This window comes from Hipposideros armiger, unplaced genomic scaffold (genome assembly GCF_001890085.2).
Source record: "Hipposideros armiger isolate ML-2016 unplaced genomic scaffold, ASM189008v1 scaffold_370, whole genome shotgun sequence".
Taxonomy (NCBI): Eukaryota; Metazoa; Chordata; class Mammalia; order Chiroptera; family Hipposideridae; genus Hipposideros; species Hipposideros armiger.
Genome location: NW_017731720.1, coordinates 1,319,879 through 1,342,406, shown reverse-complemented (window position 1 = coordinate 1,342,406; position 22,528 = coordinate 1,319,879). Strand labels below are relative to the sequence as shown.

Below are 22,528 nucleotides of genomic sequence, written 5' to 3'. Positions count from 1 at the left end.
CTCCCAACTAACAACCCTCAGTTCTTCCTCTGTGTCTCTGAGACTATCTCCATCCACTTCTCCCATCCATTCAGTTCCTTAGAATCCACGTATAACCATTCCCTCTTGAAACATGGCATTGGAGTGGTCATGTTCACCTTTGGCATGTTGCGGAAGAAATGTAGAGTTGAGATATGTTTCTTTGGATTTAGTAGAACATTTTTGTGTGTACACTGCCACATACAGGAAAGTTATTGCTATTTTCCTGCCTTTCACTTTCACTAATAACTTTTTATTCTGAATTTTGTTTTGTATAAGTTTTAATATGGAGAACTTAGAGTTCTAACTATTTTCCCCCCTAATTTGCTTGTTAAAAAAATCATAGTTTCCCTGACAAACTATTGTTGAAAATCAAGAAGGCAGAGAAACCTGTTTATTCCTTTCCTCCTCTTACCTGACATTGATTATACAATCTTTTGAACCACTGGGGAAAGTTTGTCTATTTTCTTGTCACACTGCTTGGACAATTATAGTAGCCCAGTAAAAGCTGAGAATGGCATGAAATTGATTAACCTGTATGGTGGTTCAGAACGAGTCACCCCAAGATGTGGTATGCACATTGTTTTGAGCTAAAGGCAACTTGAGCCTCGGGCTCGGCTCAAGAGAAACTTCTGCCCCTCCATTTGACTACCTAGAAGAACTTGAATTGGGGGCCTTGCCAATAGTAAGAGATGATCAGAGATACCATCTTTTGACCCATCTATAGGGCATGACAAACTTCTATTTACTAAGCCTCTGCTCTTATCATCCTGCAATGACCCTTTGAAGTCCCCAAGGCATTTATCTCATCTCTAGCTCATGGTGTCTTATATACCCATGCTCCTTTACTATCTCTGAACCTCTCCTTCATGTTAGGTCTCTGACTATCTCATGTAAGTGGGGTTCCCATTATATGTAGTCATCAAATTTGGTTATTTTCTCTTGCTAATCTGTCTCATGTCTATTTGATTATTAGACCAGCCAGAAGAACCTTGAAGGTAGAGGAAAGTTTGTTCCTCTCTGACACCTGTTTCCCAGTTAGAGTATCCCTATGATAATTTACTTTAACATACACTAATATAAACATATTTGTGTGTAGAAGCCAACTTTAATCCATACATTAAGGTACTCAGTATCTGAAGAATCTTTGGAATCCACAATGCAAACATGGTTATAGAAACATTTGAAATATTGTTCTTGAAACCTGTACTAGTTTGGGGGTGATGGTGTTTTTGTTTGTCAATTTTTAGTTAGTACACAGATGTTAGGAATACTGTTCTTTACAAAATGAGTGGCTCAAGAGCTATGTTTACTCAGAGAGACCATGCAGGTGTCATCATCTTTGCATCGTCTGATGGCCAGAAGCATCAGAGCCCCACTGAAATTCTCTGTGTGGTCCTTCCTGTGCATCCCTGCTTTGTCCAATACACTTCATTTCATGGGGAACGGTTCCCTGACCAATATTGGCTGATCCTGCCTGCAGCTTAGCCTTGGTTATACCTCCTGCATGTCCATGGAAAGAGACTAGATAGATTAGAAAAATTAGTTTATGAATGTGTGAATACTGCTAGTAAATGTTTGTATGTTTGGCAGAATATTGTTATTTTGTAAAGTACCACCCAATAGTGAAGTTTCAGGGAGATGCAAATCTTCCATTCACCTTCAGCTATCTGAGGCTACTGTATTTACTGAAATAAGAATAATAATAATGAAGGGGGGGTAGGCAGAGAAGGAGGGAGAGAGAAGAGGTAGAGACACCGAGAGAGAGGTAAGCTTGTTTTTTTGTTGTTGTTTTTTTCGTTTTTTATATTTTATAAAGGAGTGAAGTAAATTAAAGAAGCAATTTCTCTTTTAGTTCTTTTTATATGGGTTATGATAATTGGGATGCTTCCATAATATTGTAATTTTGTATATTTAGTGCCTAATACAATGCCTGGCATATAATAAATACCTGATTAATGTCTGGTACATCAAAAAGTGAATGAATCAATCATATTTTCCAGTTTTCAAAAATTACAGTAACATATCTTATTTCTTCATTTATTTCTCATTTATGTAACTCTATTTTAGCAGAAAACAGTAAGTGATATAATCATTATACTTTTAATATTTGTAGACAACTATGCTTACCTTCTGTGCCTTATTTTTTCATCTTTAAAGCAGAACTGATAATAGTGTTTGATATACATTTACTTAATAGTGTTTAGCTCATAAGTGTGTTATGTGTGGATTAAATGCATGTGAATCACATCACGCTGTGCCTGCCAGTAGTAAGCACTCAACAAATCTTAACAATTATTATAATCTCATGTTGTCAATGTGGGATATTACTCAAATGTAATGGTAAAGCTACAGTTATTAAAGCTGGTTTGTTTTATGTTGCTTTCACTCTTTCAGTCTCTTTAAATGTACTATCAAATTTTCTGGCATGTAAAACTGCTCTAATGCAAAAATATTTAAACACAATAGAAGATCAAAATAGCATAATATTATTGATGTAATAATCATATACTCAAATTTGTATTCTATAAGATGAGAATATTCTTCACTCCTCAATGTAGTGGAACATTTACAAAATCGTATTATTTTGAGGGCCACCAAGAAATTCTCAACAAATTTCAAAAGTACAAATTGTAGCGGTCACATTCTATGACCACCAATGTATAAAACTAGAAATTAACAACATTTTGAAATTAAACTTGGAAAATAAAGAGCATTTTCTTAAATCCCAAGTTAAAAAGGAAATAAAAACTGTGATTGTACTCTATTTAGAAAATAATTACAGCACAAACATTATATTTTATTATATGGTATTCAGCCAATACCGTACTTGGCAGAAACGGTGGTATGTCTTATATGTTCCCACAGTTTTGCAAACAAATGGAAAATAACAAACTGAGTAGTTAACTTTTAAGAAATTAGAAATATAGTGCCCCAAAAAACAAAAAGCAAAAAGTAGGAATTAAGACTCTAAATAGCAGAAACTAATCAATTAGGAAACAGGGAAGATTAAGTACTTACTAATAAATATATTTTAAGATTTTTTTAAGAGACTTATGTCATTTCCATCTTTCTAGCCAGTGTAATCAAGACAAAACCAAAAATTTTAAAGAGATAATATTGGAAATAAGGAAGGTTTTTTTTTGTTTTTATAGAAAAACAATTGAAAAGGAGGAGATAAACACAAGTATTTGAAATATTTTAAAATATGAGATAATAGTCTTCAGGCCTATCTGCTAATATATTTAAAAATGTAAAAAAATAATTAATTTTGTGTGAAATACAAATGAATAAAACTAGCTAATGAGCTAGAACACCTAAAGACTCAAATACTGAACACCTTGGAAATTACATCGAAAAACTCCTCCCAAACAATGCTTTCTGTTATATTTTAAATGTTCAAAAGTATGAAAAAATATAGACTTTTAAAATTCATGTTTTAATGCAGCAAAGCTTAACAATATTCACACAGAATAGTAGAAAGTGAAAATCATAGACAATCTCTTTTAAAAATAAGCATGCAAAAAATAAAGATAAAATTGTAGCAAAAACTAATCTAGGACTATACTAAAACAAGAACATATTGTTAAAAGAATGATTTATCTTTAGTAAATAAAGCTTGTTTAACATTTGGAAATCTAGCAAATTAATTTATTATGTCAAAAATTTTATGGTTGGGCCGGCTGAGTGGCGCGATGGTTAAGAACCGGCTTGGGACACCAGAGGGCCCCGGTTCAGATCCCACATATGAGGGCTGGTGACACTGCCCTCCACACACACACAAAAAAAAATGTATGGCTAAAAATATAAGAATAATTATCTCTAAAATATGGAAAATGTATTTGAAAAATGTAATAACTATTTCTAGAAATATTTTAATGACTTTTTAATATCTATTGGAATCCAATGGACAACATTTGTAATAATAATAAACTAGAGGCAATAATATCAATTTTAGAATGAACACAAAGGTACTGTGGTGTTAGTTAATATTGTTCTGTGTGATCTGGCCAGTGCAATAATTAAGAATATAATCAGACCTATAGTGCATAATAATTGAAGAAAGGGCATCAAATATATCAATTGTAATTAATATGATTAGAGATTTCAGAAGTGTTATTTGAATAACTGTTAAAATTAGTAAATATTAAAATTTAGTGAGAAGACTGATTAAAACAACTTTTATAATATCATAATTATTTTTATTGACTAGAATAGTTATAAACATACCAAAATAACTAGGAATGAAATTCACCACATATTTATGGCATTTAAAGTAATGTTAATTAGGTTGAGATTAGCAGCAATCATTTGACTAGGTAAATGTATATCAAAACATCATGTTGTACACTTTAATTATATGTAATTTTACAAAACAATAAAATTAAAAAATTAAAAGGAGATATTTCAAAATTTGTCTGATATATCTGAAAGACACTTGATTCATTTAGGAGACATAGTGTGTTACTTAATGGTACATATTATGTAAATTGTCTCAGAATTAAGCAATTAATAAACTTCAATTCCAATTAAAATCCAGTTTTGTTTAATTGAGGTGGGGTGTATTAACACTATAAATTTCTTATAAGAAGGTATATATTCTAAAATAGCCATAAGCAGTTTGGGGGGAAAAAAAAGGTTGGTACTGACTATAAATATTCAATGAATAAAGGCAAACAAAAGTATAAAAGATGTATAAGCAGAAATGTTTGATGAGCTTCATGGGGCAGAGCCTAAATCCATTTTGTTCAAATTTATATGTTTAAGAGTGTAGGAGCTAAATGAATGAATAAATAAGTAAATGAATGAATGAATGAATAAGCAAAGCTGGGATTTGAGATGACTATAGTCCTGGCTGGCACCTGGATTGCAGCCGGTGAGAGTCTCAGCCAGAAAATCAAGCTAACTGGAGTCTGAATTCCTCACTGAGAAAAAATGTGAGATAATAAATGTTTGTTACTTTAAGTTGCTAGGTTTTGAAGTAGATAAATAATACTCATAGGGAATATGTAAGCATATAACTAGTAGAAGAAAATACATCTATATATTTGTTTTATCTTTTCCTATGGGAACACTTTCTAAACATAATGTTAAAGAAAATATAAAGAATGAAGAGTTGACTACAAAAACATTTCCAATACGAAACTTGTGAAAAAAAAAGGCAAATGTATAGCAAAAATTTGGGAAATAATTTATGATATGTATAAAAGAAAGGCTATCAATGTTCTTAATTTATAAGAAGCTTTTCATTTTTTTAAATTTAAGTTTATTTGGGTGACAATGGTTAGTAAAGTTATGTAGGTTTCAAGTGTATAATTCTGTAATCCATCATCTATATATTACATTGTGTGTTCACCACCCAGAGTCAGTTCTCCTTCCATTACCATATATTTGACCCCCTTTACCCTCTTCTACCACCCTCCTCCCCCCTTACCCTCTGGTAACCACTAAACTATTGTCTGTGTTTATGAGTTTTTGTTTCTTCATTTGTTTGTCTTGTTCCTTTATTGTTTTCAGTTTTATATCCCACATAGTGAAATCATATGGTTCTTGACTTTTTTGTTGGATTTATTTTGCTTAGCATAATAATCTCAAGTTCCATCCATGTTGTTGGAAATAGCACTATTTCATCTTTTCTTATGGCAGAATAAATTTCCATTGTGTATATATACCATGTCTTCTTGATCCAGTCATCTATCAAAGGACACTTTGGTTGTCTCCACAAAATAAAGCTGCAACGAACATAGGAACACATATATCTTTACAGATAAATGTTTTCAGATTTTTTTAATATATACCCAGCAGAGGGTTTGCTGAGTCATATGGTAATTCTATTCTTAATTTTTTGAGGAACCTCCACACTGCCTTCCAAAGCAGCTGCACCAATCTGCATTCCCACCAATAGTGTATGAGGGTTCCTGTTTCTCCACAGCCTCTCCAACACTTGTTATTATTTGTCTTGTTGATGATAGCTATTCTAACTGGTGTGAGGTGATATATACTTCTTCTTGACCCCAAATATTAGAAATTTTTGAATTCAGAATCTTAAGATACATACTTTTCATATTTTTGTCTGAATTTGAATACCAAATAGTAATCACACATTTCATCCAAAACATCATAGATGGTTACAGAATTACTCATTGAACATTATCTTTCTCTGTTTTATCTGTTATGCAGATAATTCCATAACTTTCTGCTATGTTTTAATTGCCTAAATTTAAAGACCAGAAATATATGGGAAACTTTATTGGTCAGATTACTATGCCAGATTTATTCAATTTTGTTTTACTTAACTGTGGTATAAACAGTTTCAATTAGAACATTGGCAGTAATGAAATCCTTTGTCAATATATTATAGCAATATTCTAAGCATGAATGAGCTTTAGTAGTGACACAAATCAATAGTAATGAAGTAGCCCTTTGACAGACTAAAAAAAGAAAAACTAAGTAGAATGAGCTAACATGCATTTGGCTCAGCAAGTGGAGATTGGAGACAAATTGCACCATCAGGCAGGCTACAGATTTCAGAAATCAGTAGCTGCCCCCAACTTTTCTGAATATGAAAATTTGAATTATGTGATGAGATTATTATTTTCTAGTTTGTGAATTAAAACATCAACTTTTTTTTGTTTTTAAGAAGTGACAAATTAGAAAAATTATAGAAATTTAAAATATGAACTTTTAACTTGATCCTCTTACTTATTAGATGAGATGAGAAAGCTAAAAACTCAACTGCTGAAGTTATTCACCCAATATGCTTTAGCTTGTAAATGACACAAATGCACCTTATGTCCAAATGTTGTGATTTACAGTGATTCATATCAAGACTGGTTTCAGAAATACATGTTTCAAACTACCAAGCTGAATTTTATAAACTTATCCTCCTGCCTCTTGTCTATTTTATCCTTTCCTACAGGAACACCTGTCCCCAGACCTCTGTCCCTGATATATAGTCAGTTAAAACCATCTGGGCATCAATAACAGACTATGCTAAACTGCACTAAAGCAGAATTGATCATTAAATAAAATCTTCATGATATAAGGACTGTTCTCTTGCAGAGGGATACAAATTATTGTATGCTAATCCCATTGTAGAATATAAAATACTTGTAATTAAATTTCTCTGAGTCAATAAAAAACCTTGGATTAAGTATTTCGAAGGAGACACTGTTGTCTGTTTCACTATTACGTACCGCGAGTGATTTAAACAAATGGAGAGGGAAATAGAGAGATGAGGAGGTTCCAACACAGCAGCTGTCATGATCAGAAAATTAGCTCAGCATTATTTTACTTTAAAACATGATATTGTAGTACTTGAAAATATTCTATTAAGTACGTTGAGCATTGTGGAATGCTACAAGCTCATTTAAAAAGTTAATTTGCTTAGCAATTTCTATAATTTAATAATAAAGGTGAGCTTTAATAGAGCACTATGCACATCATTATGAAATCGGGATTATTTAGAATTAATAAGATTTTGCAATAATAAGAATTTAAAGTCCTTGTCTTTCATCGTTGTATTTACTTAGTTTAATCCTTTCTTAATTTTCTACTCACTCACCTAAAGAAGCAAATGTATGCAATAATTTTTCCACTCTCGTAAAGAGCAAATTTGTGCTAAATATTTCCTCTCTGAATTCCAGAGGGGTGAAATATGAATGAGGATGCATTCATTTCTGCCTCCGTTAGCTACTCTCATTAACAGTGCGTTGTTTAAAGGAGCCAGGGACATAATCACAGGGGGGATACAGGGTTGGTGTGGGGTCCGTTAGTTTGATTTTGCTATATCTGTACCTTAGTCCTCCAAAAGTCTTTTTTTGCATTAAATCAATTTAAATTAATTTTATTTTGAGATTTGAGAATGTATGTCTAACTTAAGGCAATTACAGATATATCTCCTTGGGTCATGCAAAAGATAATACAGCATCGAGGTTACAGTACAATTTATGCAGTAACACTGTAAAGGTTGATATCACAGCTTGGCAATCTACAGATGTGAAATGAGTGTAATGATGCTAATTAGAATTTTTTAAGTATTAAATGAGATAATGCAGGTAAAGCAGTTAATATGGTGACTGGCACATAGTAAGCACTGACCAAACCTAGCTATTAACATTTTTTTCAACTCTTACTTAATTTGGAAGAATCACTGGCTGAGATAATATTGCCCTTTGAAAATTAATTAGGGTACAAAAATGTATCAAATGAAAAATGCTTCAAAATATAAAGACGGCAGCTCTGAATGAAGATGGTGGATATTGTTAATCCACCCTCATCCCCTGAGCCTCATTAAATACAACAAAATAAGAATGAAACACAAAGAATTAAACTCTATATTCAAAGAGAAAAAAAATTATCAATATCTAAATCCCTGATCATGAAGAATATCTACCCAAAGGGAAAACTGGGATAAAACAAGAAGCTGACACAAAACTCAAAACTAGGAAGGATATAGATTTACATTAAAAAAATGTTCAGCCTTGACATGCCTTTATAATGACCTTTGATTTTAGAGTAATAAGATCTAAGAGGGGCAAGACATTTGCTAGTTGGGAAGTGCTCCTGGTTTTCCCACTCAACCTTGCAGAAAAACACCTGAGTTGGAGCTAAAAGAGGGGAAACCATATTCACCAGCGATGCTTTTAGTTACTACCATGAAGTCCACAAATTCAAGATGTGAGAAAACGAAACAGGAAGAGGAAGGAGGGATCACGGAGATCCTGAGGTTCAGAATGTTTCACTGTCGGCCTATGATGGCCCCTTGCTGAGAAAGCACAGGAGCCTAAAAGTTGAATGGAACAGTGAAACAGTTCACGCCCCCTTCTCTGCGCCATGCTGTGGGGATACTCAAAAAAACAGCTGGCTCACTCTCAGCTGTGAAGTATAATTGGAAAGGAAGAGTTTCGGAGCCTAGACATACATACAGATAGACGAGAAGGAAAACAGTAAGCAAAAAGCAAATGAATATCTGATGTAAAGTAGACGAGTACAAAGAGAGAAATTATTACTTTCAAGTAAATGTACATGCTTTCAATGATAAGAAAGTTTTGTATGTCAGCATATATTTTTATTTCACCCTCATCTTTAAATGATAGTTCAGCTCTATGTAGAAATATACACTAAAAAGATTTTAATTTCAAACTTTGAAGATATTAATTTCTTATCATCTGGCCTATGAGTATTACAAATGAAAAATTTGCTGAAAGTCTAATTGCCAGTACCTTTTAAAAACATTTTTAAGTCAAATTTCTTACTTTTAACTTTTTCCCTTTGTCTTTAATGTTCTGTGGTTTCATTGCCTAGTGTCCAGGGGAGTTTAGGTATAATCTTCCAAGTTATCTTCCTGTGGTCCCATTTTTCAGTTTCTACTTATAAAAACTGTTGCCCCATTTATTTTTCTAAATTCTCTTTCTAAAAGTTACTTTAGGTAGATGGAACTTTCATCTATCTCCTGTGTCTCCTGCCTTTCTTTTATATTTTCTAACTCTATATCTTCCTTCTGCATCATTTCTTTACATATCTCTTCCAGTTCCCTAATCCTATTTCAACAGTGTTAATATGCTACTCACTTGCCCCACCATGGCTATATAACTTGTTTATAGATAGTTCATTACCACTTTCTTTTTTTTTTTCTTATACCTTCTATGCCACATGAGTTCAATCTCTCTCATCAGCTCATTGAAAGTCTCAGGCACACTTCCTTTTAAATCTCTTCGGATTGTGCTCTTCTCTAGTATTTGGGGCATAAATACTCTCAAATATTGCATCTGATGATGCTTTTTCCTGTATAGTTTGTAATTTTGTACTCTGAGTTTATTCTCTGTGATATCATTTTCCATGAGAGTAGGTCGCCTGGGTTTTACAGTCTTCTCTAAAGAGCAATTTTGTCTTTGTCTAAATGAGACCTTATAATTTTTATCTATTCTATACTAATTTTTATTTTAAATTCTCAGCTCAGGCTTCTTATATTTCAGGGATAATATATGGCTGCTCTTCTGATTTCTTATGGTGATTCTTTTTTTAGAGACACCATATACACGTGTGCAGATTGTATACTGGACAAGAAAACCCAGCTGAGAGGATGCTGGTGGCTAAACATCAGTTTTATGTCACTAACCAATCCACGTAACCTGGTAGAAGAAGGCATTCACCAAGAAAGGAACACATTTTTTTTCTAATTTGTACAAAGACTATTATGAGCTAGAATCAGCCCGGCTTCTCATCTACCCATGACCCCAAGTAGATGTTTAGTTTACTTGTTGCTTCCCTGGGCTAACAGATACTGTGTTTCCTAACACACTGAACAAGCTAAATAGCCCTTTGTAGATGGTAATTTTAGCCAGAAAGCTAAGTTCCTGTTTATGACTTGCACTGGCAAGACCTATCTATCATCACTTGCCCCTGCATGGACATTTCAACCCTAGCACCCAGCTTTAAGGCCTTTATGTGGACCAGGTATCCTGCAAGACATTTATTATCAGGTATCACTCATGCCTCGCCTTTGCCTAGATTGGGCACCTGGGAATTTCATTTTATTTCTATTTCTGTCTATTACATTTATCCAAGATTTCCATTCATTTGGAAAGAAAAAAGACCAGCCCACCACACTGAATATGTTTTTCACCCTTTTTTTTTTTTTTAATTCCCTCTCTTTGCCTTCAGGAAAAGCAAAACTTCACTTTTCCCCATACCTCCATGGCTGCTGCTCCTCAGCTTCTTTCTAATTAATTATTAAATGTTGACATTGTTTTAACTTGGTCCTAAAACTTTGGTCTGGATTATTCTGTTGTTATGATTGTACTTTTTTATGTGCACAAAGGGTAGGGTTGTTATAATTATTTTGAAAATTCTATTCTATGAAAGGCTGTGACTATTCACAGTGATCACTTGTTTCCTGGGGAGAGGTTGTGCCTCCAACAGGGAAGGTATGGAGCTAAGTTGCTGCAACGTGGTGATTACCTGAGCTCTCTCTTTTGCTCGGTGGTGTCTCCCTGGAGACATTATAGCTTCTACTTAAAGTGGGTTTCAGCCATTTCCTCTTTCCTTCACAGTTAGTACATATAGTGCTGTTGCAAAAAAATATGTTCTCACTGCAAAAAGAAAAATACCGCAAAAAATACAGAAAATATTTCAAAAATCAAATACATATAAATATTATAGATAAATAACATATATCCCCACCTCTAGTATATAACTGATGTTGACGTTCGTTGACTATCATTTCAACACTCTCTCTATATACACATATTGAAAGGACTAAATAAATAGATGCAATTTTATAAGTATTTTATAAACATACTTTAAGACTGCACGATATCGGGGGTGGGAGGGCAGTGGATGGGGGAGGGGGGCTGTTACTTTGTGAGGGTGAAAAGGGTAACTATTGTATTGTTCTGTACACCTGAAACTAACAATAAAAAAAAAAGAAAAAAAAAAGAATGGTGGTAGGGAAGGAACAACCATAAAAAAAAAAGACTGTCATGTTTAATTAAATTTAACTGTGTTTAAGTTTAAAGAAACAAAAACTAAAGTATATCTAATAGTCAGCCAAAACCATCTCTAAAAGGGTCTTCCCCAACAAAATTACACTTAAAGGTGGTGACTATCAATATCTTCCGTATAACCACTGAGTATATCTGTATGCCCATTGAGTAATCTACTCATAAATGTATGAAACTGTGTTTTACCAGTATTCAAAAAAGAGAAATAGGTGTAATGCCTGTAAGTCTCTGATACAAGGGCCTGTAAGCATCTCAAACTCACATTTCCAAATGAAGTTCTTGGTTTCCACCCCCAAACCTGCTCTTTCCTCAGTCTGCCCATCGCTGAAATGGTAACTTCATTCTGTCAAGTGTTCAAGCCCAAAACCTTCAGGTATTCTTGTCTTACTTCCTCTTATACTCTAAATGCAAACCATTAGCAAATCCTCTCAGTTCTACTTTGTAAATATCCTTATAACCCAATCACTTCTCACTAGTGACATAGTTACAGCTAATAAAAATCACTATCACCATTCATGTGAACTATTGAAGTAGCATATTTTATTGCTGTAGCATATTGTAATAGCATGGTCCTTTTGCTTTACCTGCAGAACTAGCTGCAGTGGCCAATTCCATGATGTGAGGGAGTCAGAGGGCAGTGGCTGACGGTACATACTATGAGTAGAAATATCTAAGATGTTTTCATGGAAATATAGGACATAAATATACTTCTAGAGGAATGTAGATAAATAGCTTTCAGTATATGATGACTGATAGTTTTCCATTCTATGATAGTATAAGCCAAAATGAGAAATTTCTGTAACTGTTTCTGAAAGGAAGAAGAAGGAAGAGGTGGACAAGGAGGAGGGGAAGGGGAGGGGATAGGGAAGGGGGAGGGAAAGGAGAAGAAGAGGCAGCCAACAACAAAATGGGGGGCTGCAGAGCAAAAGATAGACAACTGTGAAACTCTACAAACAATCATCATGACAGTAACTCCAGTGGAAATGAACCTAATAAACTTAATGGAACATATTCCAGTGATATTTCATCCCTTGAAAACGATTCTGATAAAATGTGGAGTCAAATATACAAACAGCATGTGTGTAAATATATGGAAAATGTAACAGCTTAGGAAAAAGTTTAGTGGGAGGCTCAGACAACTTAGAATGAGAAGACCTGGGAAAACAGAAGAAAATAATCAGAAAGTATCAGAATAAACAGCATGGTTGTAAAAGTTTCTGAAGAACTTATGAAGGTGATCCAGGAAATGAAAACAGACCTCCCATCATAAAGAAACAGTAAACCACACACTTTATGTGACATGCAACCAAACCTTTTACTGTGTGCACTGTGCAAGCTAACAATTGCTGGACACTATTGATTCAGAACGTACTTCTGAAAACACGGACGATTTTTAGGCAGTTTTTCATTTCTGTCTGGAAGGTTAGTTCACATTTCTGAACATGACACTTCAATTCTAATTGTAGAAAAAACAAAGCTTTCTTGGAGTCCTCATTTTGTTGAAATATCTGCCCTCAAGATGAGTGTTCTGTGCACATGATGCCCAGACCCAGCTTCCTTTTTGGAACAGCTGTACCCAAAAAAAGCTTCTTCATAGTATGAATATGCTCCTATGAAATTATTTTTCTGCGTGATCCATGGAAGTGAAGACACAGAGCAAGAGAGATGTTATTACCTATGGTAGATTATTCCCTCTTTGATCTGTATATATAGCTCTACCAAAGTTGAGTTTGAATTTCGCTGTTTCACGCTGGTTGAGAAGATTCACTCTATTTCTAAAGTGCATCAAATACTAGTGGATAAAACATTTTTATTTATTTTTTTTTACTACAACACACAGCACAGGAAGTGTTTTTCTTGAGTAAATAAAAAAGTGATGCCTTTACTGAATGATCTCCCTCAGGATTTGGTTGGAATATCATTCTTAGAGTATTATTTGTACCCAGAAGATAGTTTTCTGATTGTTGTCGTGCACCAAAAGGTCTTATGTTTGTAGGCCAGCTTCCCTTTGAATATGCATCCATTAAATTTTCTATTTAAATGGAGATTAGATAATATTGAATTCCAGTTGATCCAGCTTTGCAAACTCATGGAAGAACTAGCAGTCTCAAGGAGCAGACAAGCCAGAGTTACAGTGTGGGGGAAATCAGTTGGTAGAGTTCATAAGGCAGAGTACAAGGAGGCTGAGAGTTTCACAAAAACTCTGGAGATCTTCAGACAGCCCCCCTCATGTATTAAGGAGAACATCAATAGGCACGTGTGTGAGGACAGGACACAAAGCCAAAAGGAGAAAAAACAGAACAAAACAAAAAAACAAAGCACCTCTCCAAAAACATCCCCAACAAACAACAAAAACTCTTCTCTAAAAGTTGTACCTGGATCTAATAAAGAGCTAGGAATAATGTCTGTTCTTCCAAGCCAGGACTAAAACTATCATAATTCATAAAGCAGTGGGTAGACTACTAAGAAAGTCTGAAGGTCTTGCATCAAAGGTGGCAGAAAATCAGGCCTCAATTCAACTCTGCTGTTACTGTTCCTAAGATATCTTAAAAGCAAATTCAGAAGTATCGAACAATTCCCAAGGAACTTAACTCTGTTCCTTCTAAAACAAAACTCAAGATCATTTGTAATAATACCAAAATACACAACCCCAAACAATATATAATTCACAGTGTCTCACACTCAATTAAAAAAATAAAATCAGTAGGCTTGCAAAGAAACAGAGAAATATGGCCCATAATTAGGGTTAAAAAAAAACAATTGTATCAACCCAGAAATAATAGTGATGGCATTAGAAGACAAGAATATGAAGACAGCTAATTTAACCAGAAACATGAAAAAAATTTTAAGTATGTTAAAAGTTAAAATCCCCAATGGAAAGTAGGAATCAAGAGGAACATGCTCAGTGTGATAAAGGCCACATATGAAAAACTGTTAATATCCACTTAATGATAAAAGATGAAATGCTTCCCCTTAAGATCGGGAACAAGTTAAAGATATCCACTCTCATCATTTTTATGGATCATTGTGCTGGAGGTTCTAGCTGGTGCAGTAGAACAAGAAAAATACATGGAAGGCATGCAGATTGAAAGGGGAAAAATGCTTTATTTGCAGACAACATGATCATCTACGTCAAGAATACACTGAAATTTTTAAAAGTCTAAAACTTATAAGCAAGTTTACCAAGATTGAACAATTCAAGATTAATATGCAAAGATGAGTTGCATTACTATATACTAGCAATAAACAATAAAAAATTGAATTTAAAAAATACCACTATGATAATAGGATCAAAAACTTGAAGTATTTAGGGATGAAGTGATAAAATATGTGCAAGATACATACACTGACAAAGAAGGCATTCCTGAGAGTAAAGAATGCTTAAACAAGTAGAAAGCTAGGCCATGTTCAAGGGTCAGAAGACTCAACACTGTTAAGATATCAATTCTCCCCAAATTTATCTATAGATTCAACACAATCCATATCAAAAGCTCAGCGAGATTTTCTGTTGAAAATGACAAGCTGCTTCTAAAATTTACATGGAAACATAAAGAACTTATAATATCCAAAATAACTCTGAAAAAGAAAAACTAAGTTGGGCATATAACACTTCATGATTTTAAGAATAATTTAAAAAACATAGTTATCAAGACTGTGATATTGGCACCAAGACACATGAATTAATCAATGAAAGAAAACATATTTCAGAAACAAACAAGATTTCTTATATACAACACCAATAGTATGATCCACAAAAGAAAAAAATATATATATACATATACTTTTTGTCATATATATATGACAAATTGATTTCATCAAGATTAAAATTTTTACTCTTAAGATTAAAAAGTTAAAACACTCAGTTAAGAAAATAAATAGACATGCCACATGCTGAAATAAAATATTTGCAAATCATATATCTGGAATAGAATTTATATCCATAATATATAAAGAATTCTCACAACTCAATAATGGACAACAAACAACCCGTTTTTTTTTTAATAAAATGTGCAAAAGTTTTGAACAGACATTTAATCAAAACACATAGAGAGATAGCAAATAAGGACATGAAAAGTCATCAAGATCATTAGTTATTAGAAAAATGCAAATTTTCACCTAATGAGACACCTCTACAAGCCTATTAGAGTAGATAAATTAAAGACTTACCATTCCAATTTTTGGTAGGGATGTAGAGCAACTGGAATGCTCATACACTGCTGGTGGGAATGTAAAATGGCATAATCTTTTTGAAAACAGTTTGACAATTTCGGAAAAAAATCAAGATTAAACCTGACATATGACCAAACTGGTCCACTTCTAGATTCATGCCTAGGAGAAATGAAAGTACACATGGTCCCCAACTTAAGATGGTTGGACTTACAACCTTTTGACTTTATGATGGTGTGAAAGCAATCCACATTCAGTAGAAATCACTGTTTGAATTTTGAATTTCAGCCTTTTTCCAGGCTAGTGATATGTACTATAATACTGCCTCATAATGCTGAGTGGCAGCGGCCAGCCAAAGCTCCCGGTCAGCCAGGAGGTCAGGAGGGTAAACAACTGATGCTGCACAATGTACTGTGTTGCCAGTGTTTTTTGGATATTGGGCTTTGTGTTTTTGCATTTTATCATGTTTACAAAACACCCATCTATGTCTCCTGCTTCAGTAAGAAGAAGAGGAAGGCGATTACTCTTCAGATGAAACTCAAAATAATCGCCCAACTGTAGGCTAATGTGAGTGTTTTACACATGTTTAAAGTACGCTAGGCTAAGCTATGATATTTGGTAGGTTAGATGTATTAAATGCATTTTTGACTTATGGTGCTTTCAATTTACAATGAGGTTATTGGGACATAACCCCATCATAAGCCGAAAGTCAGCTGCATAAATAAGCAAAGACCTGTACACATATTCTAGCAGTCTGATTTGTAACAGCTAACTAGGAAAAAAACCTAATTGCATTAAGAAACAACAGATTAAAAAATTGTATATGTTTATACAATGGAATGTCACCCAACAATAAAAAGGAATAAAATATTGATATACGCAACAATGTCTGTGAATATGAAAATAATTTAAAAGAGTACATAGTAGATGATTCCACTTGTAGAAAATTACAAAATGCAACCTGATCTATGGTGATAGAACATCAGCAGTTCTATCCCAGGAAGGTAGCAGGACAGGGAAGTTACAAAGGGAGGAATTTTAGTGAGGAGGAAAGAAACTTTTGAGGATGATAAATAGTTTCTTATCAGGATTATGGTGATGCTTTCCCTTACATCAAAATTTTTCAAATTTTATACTTTATATATATGGAGTTTACTGTATACCAATTATATCCCAGTAAAACAATAATAATAAAAAACTATTAATTGGTGGTTTCTCTTAGCTAGGTCTGGGTGTTCATCTTCTTAAGGTACTAGGACTCTGTAAAACACCAGGAGGAATAGAGGGGAAGAACTGAAAAATGAAATCTTAAGTTGTGGTGGTAATAAAATTTTAACTTGAGAACTGAAAACAACAGACGGTAAATAGGCTACGCTCACATACGAAAATTGTTTATGAATACCGTGGTAGAGATTAGGAAAACACTATGGCTCTCCTAAGAGTTTTATATTTCTGCCCAAGGCCCTCATGAAACCTCTAGAGGAGATGTGAGTAAAATAAATCTAGTGAGAGTAATAAATGAAATGGTGTCTCACTGTTCTTTCCAGCTGCGTGATTCTTACTGTCCATTCTCATTGAATCATTGGAAACTGCTGCACATTGAACAGAGATGAAGTCATGTTTATCTGATAGGAATCCGAAGCAGAAAATCATAAAGGAATGAAATGGATATACTTAACAGCACTTAAAAAAGAGCTGATCGCCTCATTACTATATTTTTAGGGCAGTCTCCATCTCTAAACTATAATTACAGGCTAAGGGATACTTGAAATCTCAGTTTTGAATGAAATAATTTTTGTTCTTTGTTTTTATTTGAGCAAATGGAAAGTTGACATTTTAAAACAAAATTCCTCAGCAATGGTGAGCAAGGTTTTTTTTTAATCAACTTTTACTATTGGTATTGGTAGATATGGTGAGCCAATTGTTGATTTGTCTCAAAATATCCCAAGGTTGTATAAAGTTTTGGAGAAAGAGATACATAATAAAAGATTAAAAACCTGGGACTAGAAGTCTTCAAATAAATAATTTGTTGTCATTTGGCTTTACCAAAGACAAGACAAGAGAGAATAGACCTAAGTGAAATTACATAATGAAGAATGTATGTTATATACAAAGGACAACTTCCTGGTCCTCAGGATTATTATCTTATGAAATGTACTCCTGAGGCATGGATAGTTGGCATAGAATCATATTTGTCTGAACATTTTCAATGGAGTACATTCATAAGGTTTGTGCAGAGGATTATACCTCCTCCATTGATAATGTGAAAGTCAGTCAAAATGTGAAGAAAAAAAATCCATTCAATTAATAGTTCATTTTGTGGATTTTTTTTTCTTTTCTTTAAGGGCAAGATTGTAAAGATGATATTAAGAACAAGAGTTTCAAGGTATGTATATATGTATTTATTTCTATTGATTCACTCTAGAATGTAATGAACCTTTGAAAGCTATACATTCAGAATTGTATTTACCTCAAGAAAGTTCTTACATCATATCTTTGATTAGTTTTTTTTTAATTGTGTCCTTTCCTTAGTAACATAATAGACCACATCTTTCTTCTCCTTTTCCGTTCTCTTTTCAGTGTTTCTTTGATCATTTTTATTTTTTATAACATTTTCCTTTGCATCCTGGAAGAAATCTGTCTGTATTATTCCCATTATTCAGTTTTTATCATTTATTCAAGTATTTTCAAAGAAGATTTTGAACTCTGTCATTGGGTTTTTAGATTTTTATTTTATTCCTAAATTTAAAAACATTTATTAAATACTTTTAAAGTTAAAAAGTGATACATGCTTAGTGCAACAAATACAACAATGCTGTACAAAAAATTTATTTATCTATCTATTTATCTATATTCCACCTCTAGATGTAAACAACACTAAAGCTCTTACTCATATAAACAGAAACAAGATATGTACAAAAATATGTAAGTCTATTTATAAGTAGATATGTAACTTTTATTTTCAAATTGCAATAGGTATAATTTACATATTCATGTACATATTCATATGAGAGCAGCCTTGTGCTCCTTTTTTAACCTTTATTTTTTTTAAATGTTAAATTGAGAAAACTTACAAGAATAACACATTGAAAGTTCATATACCCTTCACCTGGACTATAAATTGTTAATATTATTATTATTTTGTGAGCCAAATGAAGTAACTGAAAGGTATCATACTCTTTCACCTCTAAAACATAGAACAAGGAGGGAAATTAAAAGAGCATATGGAAAACTACATTATTGTTATTTTTGTGTTAGATCAGAATTTACTGAAACAAATACAATTATTAAATTCAACAAATTTAACATTGATGAAATATGACTTAATATAATCCATATTCATTTTTGACAAATGTCCACATGGATAATTTATAGTTTTGTGTTTTTGGTTTTTTTGTGTGTGTGATTTTTTTTTTTTCCTTTTCTGATTTAGGACCCAATATAGGACCATAAATTGCAGGATTTTTTTATTTTTATTTTATGTCTTTTAAGTCTTCCTTCCTTTATCAGGAACAGTTTCTTTTTCTTTCTTGACTTGATGTTTTTAGGAAACGAGGCCAAATGTTTTGGAAAATGTACCTCAGTTTCTGCTTGTTTGATTATTTTATCAGGATTAGACTCAGGTCAAGCAATTTGTCAGGAATACCCCAAAAGTGACATTGTGTCCGTCTCACAGCGTCATTATCACCCTCATTTCGTCTCACTGTTGGTCAGGAAGATATTGATTGTTTGAGTAACATGGCGTCTACCAAATTGCAACACTATAAAGACACTATTTTCCTTTTTAATTAAGTTTAACCTATGGGGAAATACTTTGAGCATTTGTAAGTGCCCTTTTAACCCCGGTGGTTTTTATATCCATTGTCTGAATCAATTTTTACTATGGAAATAGTTTTCTTTTAATCTTTTCTGTGCTGTTTACCCTTCCATGAACTTCTGAACCAAGCCTTCCTAAGACTAAAACCCCTAGTCTCTTGCAAAACCTCTTCACCTTCCCTTTGATTCCTTCAGATCTCATATGTGGTCTCAATATTTCCCCCTTTGCTCTCTCTAGGGGTGATTTCTTATCTGTATACCCACACTGCTCAGTGGCGGCTGCAGTCTCCTCTTCTCCACTCAGCTATTTTGTTCTGAAATGAGCTCCAGAGCTGACACTGGATTTGAGATGTGCATTTTATCACTTGCATGTAAACTAAATTTGGCAGTATTTTGTTTCTTAGTCATTTGTAGGTCTGAGGCCTGGATGGTTTTCTTTATTATCTGGAGGAGGATGTATGCAAATATTCCAAATGAGGTAACTGTCATTTTCCCACCAGAACTGGGGAGTTCCTTTTGTGTACACTATAAAATAACCAAGGATAATTTAAAATGTCTTACATGAGATATCTTAGCTGAAGACATGGAATACCTCCTGAGGGTGAATGAATTTGAAAATATTTTCCCAGGGAGAGAGGTGAGGAGAGAGAGAGAAAAAAAGGGTGGGGTGAACGAGTCACACACATAGACGTAAATTAGGGACAAATAAAAACAGAAAGTTTGAGATAATTTTAAAGAGAAAGAGAGTCTGAGAGATAAAGCAAGAGAAAAACTGAGGAAAACAGAGAAAGAGAGAAACAGAAACAAAATGGTTAAGACAGATACAGAAAAGTTAGAGGGCATAAAACAGAGCATGTGGAAGAAATATATTACTATTATTATAATTTCTGTTAGATTATAATTTACTGAATATCTGACTATTTTAGCTACTTAATTTGGCAAAACAAAAACAAAAACAAACAAAAAAACACATTATTACAAACAACAGTTGCTTCTATAGGTCCCACATGAATTTCCTATTTTTAGAAGCCATCTTAACACTGCAGATCTTTATTTGATAAATTGTATAAAGATCCAGAATTTAAAATTGTTGGTGAGTATAAGTGTACAAAAGAAAAAAAAATTACATGAGATAGTCTACATTATTACCACATTGCCAGAAATTTGGACTAGACAGGAAAAAAAGAATAAATTTTTAGTTTGAGTTCAAGGTGTTTCCCAATTGCTATATAAAACTAAAATTTCTGTTTTTAACCACATAGAGTTTTAGGGGCTTCTCATTCAGGCTTCACTGATCTTTACTCACCCTACACTTCCATACTTAAGGAATTTTTTCTGTGTATATTAAACTTAATGTTTTATCCAGTGCACAGAATCTGACTTATTTAAATAGTTCTATGACATAAAAATATTAAGAGTGTAGGAGTCGATGCTTTTCTTTTAAAATCTCTTGCAATAAATGAGCTGTGGCAATCAAGTTTCCGAATTCTGTTAAGCATAAAATGTAAAGTTTGACTATTTTAACCTAGACAATACATCTAGTTTTTTTTTTTAATTTTTACAATAGTGAGATAGTATCAAAATGGCCCAGTATAACAGTTCATTTAATTTGCCATGTGAAAAACACATTTAATATGTCTGATGAAAAGCAGCTCTATTAAACTGAATGGCCTTTCTCCTATTTTCAATTGCCTTAAACCCTTACAATGAATTTATAAAAATATCCCCATGCTACTGAATTGCTAGTACATTAAGTGAACATTTCATTTACCACTCTACAGATAAATATACACATAAACCACATTTTATTTAAGACACTTAGCTGGAGTGTGAAACATGGTTAAATGAGAAATATTTAATAACCCAATTTCAAAAGGTCAGCTTTCTATTTAATTCCTCAGAATACATAAGTTCTTGACATTGCCACTATTTAATGAAAACTTTATTGAATACTATGAGTAAATTAATGACTGGCCTTGTTACTATATCACATTAAAACATCAATTGTCTCTCATGCAAAACCCTGAAATTAGAGTCTATATAATGTTAAAAAGTTCGATAGCTCTGTCCTTCAAAGATTGTAATCCCTGTTAAAATAATCTTTTGCCTGGCATCTCTGTTTTTAGTCTCTTCTTAGTCCAAACCATTCTCCACATTTCTGTAAGTTAAGTCATTAATCAGATCACTTTAATGATTAAAGTCTGAAACAAACAAACAAACAAACAAACAAACAAGATTAACACCCAGGGACTAGCCTGATGCTCACAGTGAGACCATATATTTCTCCAATTGGACAGAAGCAATTTTAGAGAGTGTAAACATCAGACAAGGTCACTCTGGGACCATCATAAAGTAACGTAGAACAGAAAGCGATATAAAACAAGGTCATTGCACAAGCCACAAAAACCCACAATCTCTGTCCCAGCTGAAACAAGTGACGACTGCTTCTTTAATAATGACAGCTTTGTGTTTGCTCTAGTGTACTTTCATTATGATAGGTTCATTGAGATATCCAATCATAGAATTGCTCCCTCTTTCTGACAGCACCTAATCCAGCGTGAACTTCTACTTCCATAAACCCTCAAAATTGCCTAACAAAAGACCAACCCTATTACAGGTTTTCCCTAACATCTCTTAGTGAGAGGACCATGGTTCTCCATGGTAAGTACCTCACCCCACCCCCGCTGCAACAATAAACCTAGTTTGTCAATTACAGTTGTATTATTGGTGGCATTTGGCTGGAGGACACTGACACCCCTTCAATGATTGTTGTCATTTGCCTAAGTGACTCAATCAAGTCCTTGATGTATGACTTGCAAGATCCTTCATAAATTGATCTCCTCCTACTGGACAAGCTTATTTGCAGCTATATTCCTCCACAGGCAACCTCCTCTGCCTATCAACTTTCCCGTTCTGCAAATACTCCATGTTCAATATTGATAATAACTAAACAACAAGAAGGAATAAGGATTTTGGAAGAGAAAATGGAGGTAAAGAGGATAAATAGGAATCCAGATTTTCCA

At 33.5% G+C, this 22,528-nt stretch overlaps 1 long non-coding RNA gene across 1 annotated transcript in view; it reads left to right on the top strand.

Annotated features, from left to right (window-relative positions):
* The window catches only part of LOC109393194 (uncharacterized), a 59,819-nt gene extending 41,743 nt beyond the window's left edge, over positions 1-18,076 (top strand). Inside the window, exon 3 of the long non-coding RNA XR_002126206.1 lies at positions 18,035-18,076. This is a non-coding gene — a long non-coding RNA (uncharacterized LOC109393194). The remainder of the gene's footprint in view (positions 1-18,034) is intronic.
* The last annotated feature ends 4,452 nt before the right edge of the window (positions 18,077-22,528 follow it).